The sequence below is a fragment of the Coenobita brevimanus genome, chromosome 23 (assembly GCF_032717465.1).
Source record: "Coenobita brevimanus isolate Jiangsu-jjx chromosome 23, ASM3271746v2, whole genome shotgun sequence".
Classification (NCBI taxonomy): Eukaryota; Metazoa; Arthropoda; class Malacostraca; order Decapoda; family Coenobitidae; genus Coenobita; species Coenobita brevimanus.
The window spans coordinates 26,714,761-26,724,138 of record NC_136976.1 but is presented as its reverse complement, the minus strand read 5'-3'; the positions used below and the strand labels follow the sequence as shown (position 1 = coordinate 26,724,138).

At 40.4% G+C, this 9,378-nt stretch overlaps 1 non-coding gene across 1 annotated transcript; it reads left to right on the top strand.

Annotated features, from left to right (window-relative positions):
- Positions 1-7,422: 7,422 nt before the first annotated feature.
- LOC145393225 (5S ribosomal RNA) lies at positions 7,423-7,541 on the top strand. Its single transcript, XR_013896177.1, has one exon. It is a non-coding gene; the product is annotated as a 5S ribosomal RNA (ribosomal RNA).
- The last annotated feature ends 1,837 nt before the right edge of the window (positions 7,542-9,378 follow it).

Below are 9,378 nucleotides of genomic sequence, written 5' to 3'. Positions count from 1 at the left end.
AAGAGGAGCGAATATAATTATCAATATTCTACGCATTTTTTTATTACACCGTCACGACGAAAGATCTCTAACCCGAAGAACCTTGAGCAGGTGGTAACAAAGTTATTATGTGAAAAAAAAAAAAAAAAAAATCTGAGTTCTGGAAATTTCATAAACATTCGTCCTGCCATTAGGCAAGTTGTTGCCTATTCATCTGTCTGACGTTGTAAGAATATAGTACTTTATATACAAAGTACTGATACAGAGATTAATGAAAAGATCAGACCGTTATGAAAAGGTTAAAGGCGACCATATGGTAGCCATGCCACTCTGAAATGTCACCCTAAGCCTAGTAAGCGTATTTGACATTTACAATTTGTGGAACAAAAGAAGGCATACAGTATAGTGAATGGCTAGCTAGTAAAGGCAGGGGAGAAGATGACAGAGAGAAGAGAGAGGTATATGTGAGCAGGAGAAGGGAGGTGAAGATTTTGAAGAAAAGTAAGAAGAAAGTGGATGAAGAGTTTGGGAGGAACCTGAATGTAAAACGGAGGGAGAGTAAGAAATTGTTTTGGAAGGAGGTAAAGAAAGTAAGACAGTGTGAAAGGGAAAATAGTAGAGGAATGAAAGATGGGAATAATAAATGGTTGATGGAGAAGAGAGACAAGTTGCGGATATGGAAGGAGCACTTTGAGGATTTGTTGAATGTAGAGAGTGAGAGCAGTGCCAGTATAAGTGGCTGGGGAATGGTTGGGTGAAGAAGAGATGAGAGGAGGGAGGAAGAGATCAGTAGGGCGGAAGTAGCGGAAGCAATGAAGAAGATCAAGATGGGAAAGGCCCCAGGAATTGGTGGAGTGTGTGGTGAAATGCTGAAGTATGGGGGTGAGACTGCTGTGGAGTGGATATGGAAATTGTGTAGATTCGCTTGGGAAGAGGGAAGAGTTCCAGAGGACTGGAAATCAGGTATAACTGTTTCTTTATTCAAAGGAAAAGGTTAGAAAGAAGTATGTGGTAACCATAAAGGTATTTGCCTTCTTAGTGTGACTGGAAAAATATATGGTAGAATACTCAATGATAAGGTTAGGCATATAACAAAGGAGCTAGTTGGAGAAGAACAAGGGGGATTTAGGAAGGGAAAAGGGTGTGTAGATCAGATATTTGTTCCAAGATGTTTAGTGGAGAAGTATCTAGAGAAAGGAAAGAAAGTGTATGCTGCCTTCATGGACTTGAAGAAAGCTTATGACAGAATAGATAGGCAACTTATGTGGAAGGTGTTAAGAATATATGGAGTGGAGGGGAAATTGTTGAGTGCTGTGAAGCGTATGTACGAAGGAGCTAGGGCTACGGTGCGAGTGGATGGTTGCCTGAATGAGTTTTGATCTAAATGTGGGACTGAAACAGGGATGTGTGATGTCTCCATGGCTGTTTAATATATACATGGATGGGGTTGTAAGGGAGGTGCAAGGTAGGACAGTGGATGTAGGGGTGGCTCTAATGAATGAGGGTGAGATGTGGAAGATTCCGGTGTTGCTGTTTGCTCATGATACAGTGTTGTTGAGTGAAGATGAATGAGAGTTGCAAGATTTGGTGAATGAATTTCGGTACGTAAGAATACCGAATCGGAGCAAGATTACCGAAACGGAGCGGGATTTCCGAATCGGAATTTGAAATTTCCGAATCGCAGCTAGACATTGAAACGGGTTGGGCTGTAACTACATGTATTTAGGTCCTATGTGTTTTTAACTTCTTTATTTGTGTTCTTGTTTGCAGTGGGATGCATTTTCCGTTTTTTAATTGTCATGGGGCTGTAACACGCTGACCAGATTCAGCCTTTTCAGGCTAAATTTAGCCGTTTTTGGTTGATTTTCCTGGATTTAGCCTTATTTTTAGCCTCTTAGAAATTTTAGCCGTTTTTTTTGGCCGTATTCAGAGAAAATTGGCATTTTCTAGACTTTTTTTTTTTTTTAAATAATTATGCACATGACTGTCTCAGAAGGTAAAAAACACATGGTCAGAGTAAGGAAGTGATTTCACACTCAGGAGTGAAAAGCCTGAGAGTCCCAGAGGCCTTAACCCTAATCCTTCACTGACCTTTAATCCCTAAATCACCTGCCATCTCCTGGGAGCATGCTTAATGCTTCCAACCTATCACAGAATTTGGGATAGAATGGGTCACGGGGTCACCGCCATGGATGACAGAATAATAATAATAATAATAATAATAATATAAATGTAGATAAGTCCTGAAAGGTGTTTGTATAATGAAACCGAGTAGGCTAAAAAGATGTGAGAAATCTCCGATTAAGCAACTGCAGCGCAGAAATGTTGCCACATAGGATCGCAAGGAAGAGAAGAAAAGAAGGAAAGTAACTGAAATTAAGATTTATTACAATTTAATATACATTATTGGGTGCAGGTGAAATGCGTGTTGTATATATATATATATATATATATATATATATATATATATATCCAAATCTCATTAATCAGTGCTCACTGATGAAAAACTCCAAATTTCAAACTTACCCATATCCCAGACTCCGTGATTGAAAATACAAGACCAAACATGCGACGAAATGACTAAAACCCAACCAGTTAAAGTCATTACGTGATAAGAAAGGTATCTGATAGATATTTCATAGCAAAAAACAAACAACAAATGGCACTAGTAGCTCTGATTCGGAAATCTCCCTCCGATTCTGAATTCTCGTTCCGATTCGGAATTCTAACGTACCCAATGAATTTGGGACAGTGTGAAGGAAGAGGAATCTGAAAGTGAATGTAAACAAGAGTAAAGTTATGGTGTTTGAGAGGAATGAAGTCACAGAATGCACAGTGACGTTGGATGGTGAGGATATGGAGAATGTAAGTGCATTCAAGTACTCGGGCAGTGTGATGAGTAAGGATGGAACTTTGGGGGATGAAGTGCGTGAAAGGGCACAGCAGGGAAGGAAGCTTGTTGGTTCACTGAAAGAAGTGATGAGAAATAGGGAGGTGAGCATGGAAGTTAAGAAGTCACTGCATCCCTACCCTGACGTATGGAAGCGAGGCATGGACCTTGCTAGAGTGGAACAAGTCAAGAGTGAGAGCAGTGGAAATGAATTACATGAGAGGAGCATGTGGAGAGACATGAAGGGACAGGTTGACGAATGAAGAAGTGAAAGAACGTTGTGGGGTGGATGTGGATGTGGTTGAGAAAATTAGGAGAAATACACTGAGGTGGTGTGGACATGTGGAGAGAACGGAGAACGAAAGACTGACTAAGACGGTGTATGTGGGTGAAGTGGAGGGAGGGAGAGGGAGGGGAAGACTGAGGATGAGGTGGAGGGATGGAGTTGAGAGGTATATGAGGGAGTGGGGAGTGAGCTGGGGGGGTGGAGTCAAATGGTGGGTGACAGAGCGACTTGGAGGCGTTTTGTCTGCGGCCATCCTTTGCGGGATTAGGGCGTCGGGCTATAGATAGATAGATAGATAGATAGACGAACAAAATAACAGACCATCATCATACCGAAACATGGTGGATGGATTTTTATTCTAACTCAGTCCCTACGAAAGATATCCACTAAGGTGAATTAAGCTGCCTGGTGGTAGAGAGAGGAAAAAATATGTAAAGAAAAAGTAGTTGTAGTAAAACAGTAAATATTTTGACAGCAGTAAATTTCTGAGGTGAATTATGTCGTCCAATATTATCTGGAATGAAACAACGAGAAACTGTTCGTGGCAGTATTACCATTTTAAGTGCCAGAGATGTTCCTTGAGCATAGCAGAATCGTCTGACGTTAGCCAAAATACAATGCGGAGTTGGTTTCGCGGAATCCAAACTTTTATGCACTTTATCTTTTTTATGTTCCCGGCAACCCGATTATCCAATTTCAGGTAACGGTAGTAATGTTCACTGAATACAGTTCATTATAAGAGCCTAGGACTGCCTTCATAAAATCTCGTGACCCGAACGACTTAGGGCTCTAGTCCAGCTAACGACAGACGATTTTATTCAACTGTCACTATTGTCGCCATTAACTCTTTCGATCGGGATAACTCAAGTATTGCACTTAATTCCATTTTATGCGATTTACCTTTGCTGGAAGTGAGTCATAGGAGCCTAAGCGTATAAATACTGTCACTAATGATTCACATGCTCAGGACAACCTCAGTATTTCATTCCAGGTAGCTTTTGATGATTTTTTTTTTTTTTAAGCTGAGAATGAGTTATAAGAGGTAGAGGGTCTTCATACTCCCACCATTAACTCCTTAATGGTTAGGACATCTCTGAAATTCTCTCCCAGCTAACGCAAGAAAATGTGTAGTTTCTGTCGAACTTGAATACTTGCAAAGACCTGTGGTGGATATGCTTGTAACATTAATATTTGTACTACTAATGATTGCAGCAGTAGTAATAGTCATTGTAGTAGTGGCAGTAGTAGTAGCAGCAGTATTAGTGGCAGTAGTAGTAGTAGTACTAGTAATAATAATAACAATAACAATAACAATAATAATAATAATAATAATAATAATAATAATAAAATAATAATAATGATAATAATAATAATAATAATAATAATAAACAAAATCTCCTTGAAGTTACTGATCCTCAATGACTTTGGTGGATAAATAAAACGTGAAAAAGCTATACTGGCTTTACAACATGAACAGCAACCCCCCCCCCCCAAAAAAAAAAAAGGAAGTCCTTTTAGTAATATCAATAGGCACCCTCTCCGTCGCCTTTCTATGATTTAATCCATCATGAGGGTGAGGAAGGAGTAAATGAAATACTTACACAAGCCGAAGGCTGAAAGACATTAAATGAACTGAATGGATAAAAGGAAAAAGACGAAACACCTAACCACGCTCACGAATAAACAGCGTTTTTGTTGACTGTGAGTGGTTTATCGTTTGAGAGACTCGGGGTGGAGGTATCATGAAAAGAACCTAAATAGAATGTTTGTATGAAAAGTGTTTTTAAATATCAGAGAGAGAGAGAGAGAGAGAGAGATTTAAGAACTGCTTCTACACAACTGAAAGGGGTTAAAGATCAATGGAAGAAGAAAAATGAAAAGAAAGATTTAAGGAAAGAAAAAAGACAAGGAAGGGGGGAGAATGATGGTAACACAAAGAGGAAGTGTGGACAGTTACCTGAAAATTCTGGCTGAATGGTGAGATAGATAGACAGATGGATAGACAGATAGATAGACAAAGAGATTGATCGACTGAATTGCTGACTGGTCGATAGAAGAGAGAGAGAGAGAGAGAGAGAGAATTCTATAGTTTTTTATGCAAGAAAGAATGAACCAAAGGCCAGGAGCCCGCAAACCGTTTCTTCCAAGAAAAAAAACAAAAACAATACAAAAGAGAGCCAAATTCAAGATCCGTTTATTTCGAGATGCCTGGACACACTGCGTTTGAAAGACTGGAGATCATAGGAACTAGGAAATACAGACAAAGGGAGACAGTTCCAGAGTTGACCTGTTGCATAAATGAAGGTCTGGGAGTAACGCGTAACTCCTGCATTAGAGAGTAGGACAGAAAAGCGTTGAGAGTTTGTTGCTAGACAGGTGCTACGCGCCCCTCGTAGAGGTGGAGGGATGCAAGCGGACAGTTCAGAGGAGCAGTGACCGTTGACGTAGTGATAGGTAAGAGATAAAGGTGCAACAGTGCGACAAAGAGACAGAGGTTGAAAGGAGCCTGTCAGAGGAGGAGAGTTAATGAGACAAAAAGCCTTTGACTCAATCCTCCTGAGAAGAACTGTATGTGAGGAGCCTCCCCCTACATGAAAGTTGTACTCTACACAGGGGAGAATAAAACCCGTGTATAAGGTCAACAACTGTGCTGCGATAAATAAAGTACGGAGTCGGCTTAGCACACCTAATCTCTTGGAAGCATATTTTACAAGAGATGTAATATGATCTTTCCAAGATAAGTTCCGAGTGAATGAAACCCCAAGCATGTTCAAGGATGAAGCAGGACTGAGCTAGATATTTTTAAACATTAATGGGTATTCCTGTGGAAGATTTTGCCGGGTTGATAGGTGTAAAACCGAGTTTTTGATGCATTAAAAACAAGATTATTTTTATCCCAGTCAGAGATACGAGCCAAGTCAGACATTAGGTGTGCCATAGCCTCATCCCTTGTTTGTTGAAGTAACCGCTGAGATGAACGTTGTGGGAGCCGAATGGAAAGGTGAAGGGTGGAATCATCAGCGTACGGGTGGATAGGGTTAGATGTACAGCTTAGAAGGTCACTGATGAATAAAAGGAAGAGAGTTGGTGATAGGTCAGAGCCCTGAAGAACACCAGTGATGATAGATCTAGGAGAAGAACCATGGCCGTCTACAACAGCGGCTATAGAACGACCAGAAAGGAAGCTATAGATAAAAGCAAAGATAGAAGGATGGAAATCGGGGGTTATGGGTAAGATGAGTTGTATTATTTTTGTAGAGTAGAGCCTCCTTGCTTTGCTCTCCTTATCTTCAGTCACAGAATTGTCATAGCCTTATTCTTCACTGTAACAAGCAGCCTCGAAAGGACCAACAGATCTGGGAGTTAGACGGGAGAGACACTGGTTTGAGCTTGAATTCTATATTTTCTCTAAGGTTTCACCCTACAAAGAATCCATCTTCAGAGAGCCCAAAGCATTAGAGAAAATAAAGAAATCAAGCTATTTCTCTCCCATCTGTTTCTCTCTCCCACTCAATCTCTTCACTTGTCGCATTGCATCATCTGCCAATAGATCTGTTGATTTTTGTAGTCCTTTTGCTCATTTGTAGATAGGTAAAGAAACAGTTGCTGAGGATGGGTGCTGTTGATGGACAAGATAACGATAGGGTGTTAAAATGTCAGGACTCCATATTATAATAATACAACTCATAGCTTTATAGACCAGTCAAGGTGTGGGAATAGGAAATACGTCAGCAGGAGTTGGCCAGAGGAAATGACGTTAGCACCCCTCTGGTATGTCTCACACCAGCACAGCCCGCAAACAGCGCCTCGTGACTACACACACACACGCACACACACACACACACACACACACACACACACACACAAAGATTCTAGAACATTCCCACGTGTATAGTACAAGTGACGCTAGCTCTTTTGAATAAGATGGAAGAGATTAGAGAGTCAGAAGGGGGCTAGCCATAGAACCAAAAGGTTGTGGAGAAGGGAAATAAGAAGAGGGGTCTTACGAGAACTTGGCTAGTAAATATATACTCCTGTGTAATATATACACTGCTCAACCTAGAGGAAAGGCTATATGAGAGAACTGTTGTATAAATGACCTATAATACCCTGCTAGACCTAAAAATTATCTAACTTCGTCTATCGTAGTGGGTTCTGGGAAATCTCTCACTGCCTGTATTTTATCACTGGAGATGTGAATACCTTCAGCATTTAGTATGTGGCCTAAGAATTTTATTTCCTTAAAGCAAAATTTGCATTTAGAAAGCTTAACGGCCATACCACGTTGAGTACACCGCTTCCCGTCCGATCAGCGAAGTTAAGCAACGTTGGGTCTGGTTAGTACTTGGATGGGTGACCGCCTGGGAACACCAGATGCCGTTGGCATCCCTACGTGTCAAGTAGGGTTGGTGGAGGATTAGTGCCCCTCCCTGCAAAACAAACTAAGCCCTTGGCCACCCCGTCTGGGATACGTGGCGTCTGGCAATGAATGAATGAATTTTTAAACCAGCATCACCAAGCTTTTGTATGAGTAGGTCTATTTTCTGGAGATGTTCTTTTATATTAGTAGTTGCGATAATTATATCATCAAGATAAACGACTATTCCTTGTCCTAAAATTCCGGACAATACGTAATTCATAAGACGTTGGAAGATGCCCGGTGCTGTCTTCAGTCCCACTGGCATTTTCTTATATTGATAATGTCCTGCATTTGTGGAAAAGGCAGTGTATTTACGTGACTCCTAATCTAATGGTATCTGTAGTATCTATTAAGCAAATCCATTATGGAAAATACATTATTTTCTGGTCCAATATTTTGCAGGATGTCACTTAGCAATGGCATGGGAAACCTGTCTGGGAATATGTGATTGTTTAGGTTACGGTAATCTACTACCGCACGCATTTCCCCATTTCGTTTCGGCACGAAAAATAATAGGGCATTCCACGAGGAGACTGATGGCTCAATAATGCCAAGTTTTAGCATTTCATTGACATTCTGGTTTGCGAGTGTACGTTGAGATTGTGGGACTCTCTAGGCATGTATGAAAATCGGTTGAGTGTTTGGGTGTACGTTAATTTTGTTCTTAATCAGGTTAGTACACCGTAATTGTTCTCCGGGTAATGCTACGGTGTCCATATGTTTTTCCAGCACTGTTAAGTAATCAGTTTCTTCAACAAATTCACCTGAGTGAATGAAATTCTCTTTTATGCTTTCTCTATCCGTAGATTTTATCTCACTGGTCACTCCAGCTAAAACTATTTCCATCACGGTGGTGGGACATTTTTCAATATTAACTATACAAGTCCCCTTTTTCAACTGTACTTCCACATTCATGTGATTATTTAGGAATATCTGAGTTTGCCCATCGTTATTCATCTGACATAATGCGTTTTCTGCTGACAATCCTTTTACTTTACATAATTCTTCCAAGATAAGAACAGTACTATTCTTTACACTTTTCACAACGATAAGGCTTTTCCTTTGAAATTCTTATTCCAATCTACAATGCCTACTGTAACCTTAAGTATAAAGAAAAATGTAGAAACGAAAGTATGTACTAGAATTTTTAACTCCACCACGAGAAGTTCCCTCTGAGCTGGAAAAAATCATCTCATGGCAACAACAATATAATAAAAACAAAGCTTCCCTGTAATGTATAGAGGTGGTCCACAATCTCTTCACTCAGAATAAAACTCTCCCTTCCTTTACAATAAATCTTTAAGAATAAAACTCTCCTTCCTCCTCTTTTCCCCTGATGATGTGTTTCTCACGCCATTCCTCCCTCTGTGTCGCTAAAATTATTCCTCCTCCGATGAAATTTTCTCCACCAACAACTGAGGGCTCCACCCTCTCTCAAATTATTTCCACCTACAAGGGACACAAGTCCCTTCACTTACAGTATTGTCTGTCTCCCCCATACCGACCTCTTTCTTGACAATCTGCTTTTCCCGCCTCGCTCCATTCATGCTGTCGTTAACTAAACTGGTCATATTTCTCACGTGAATGACTTTCCAGTGACAATGATGCTCACCACCGAAAGGTCTTTCCACTTAAAATGGACGTGCTTACACCTAAAATATAAGTTTCCTTTCCCACGGTCAATATAATTTTGTTTAAAGTAACGCTAAAAGTCTGACATCTCTTCCTAAAATATTCTGTTCTCCACTGCGTCAAACTTACACCTTTAGTTCTCTGCTTTCCTCTCATCGCTTCCTCATACAG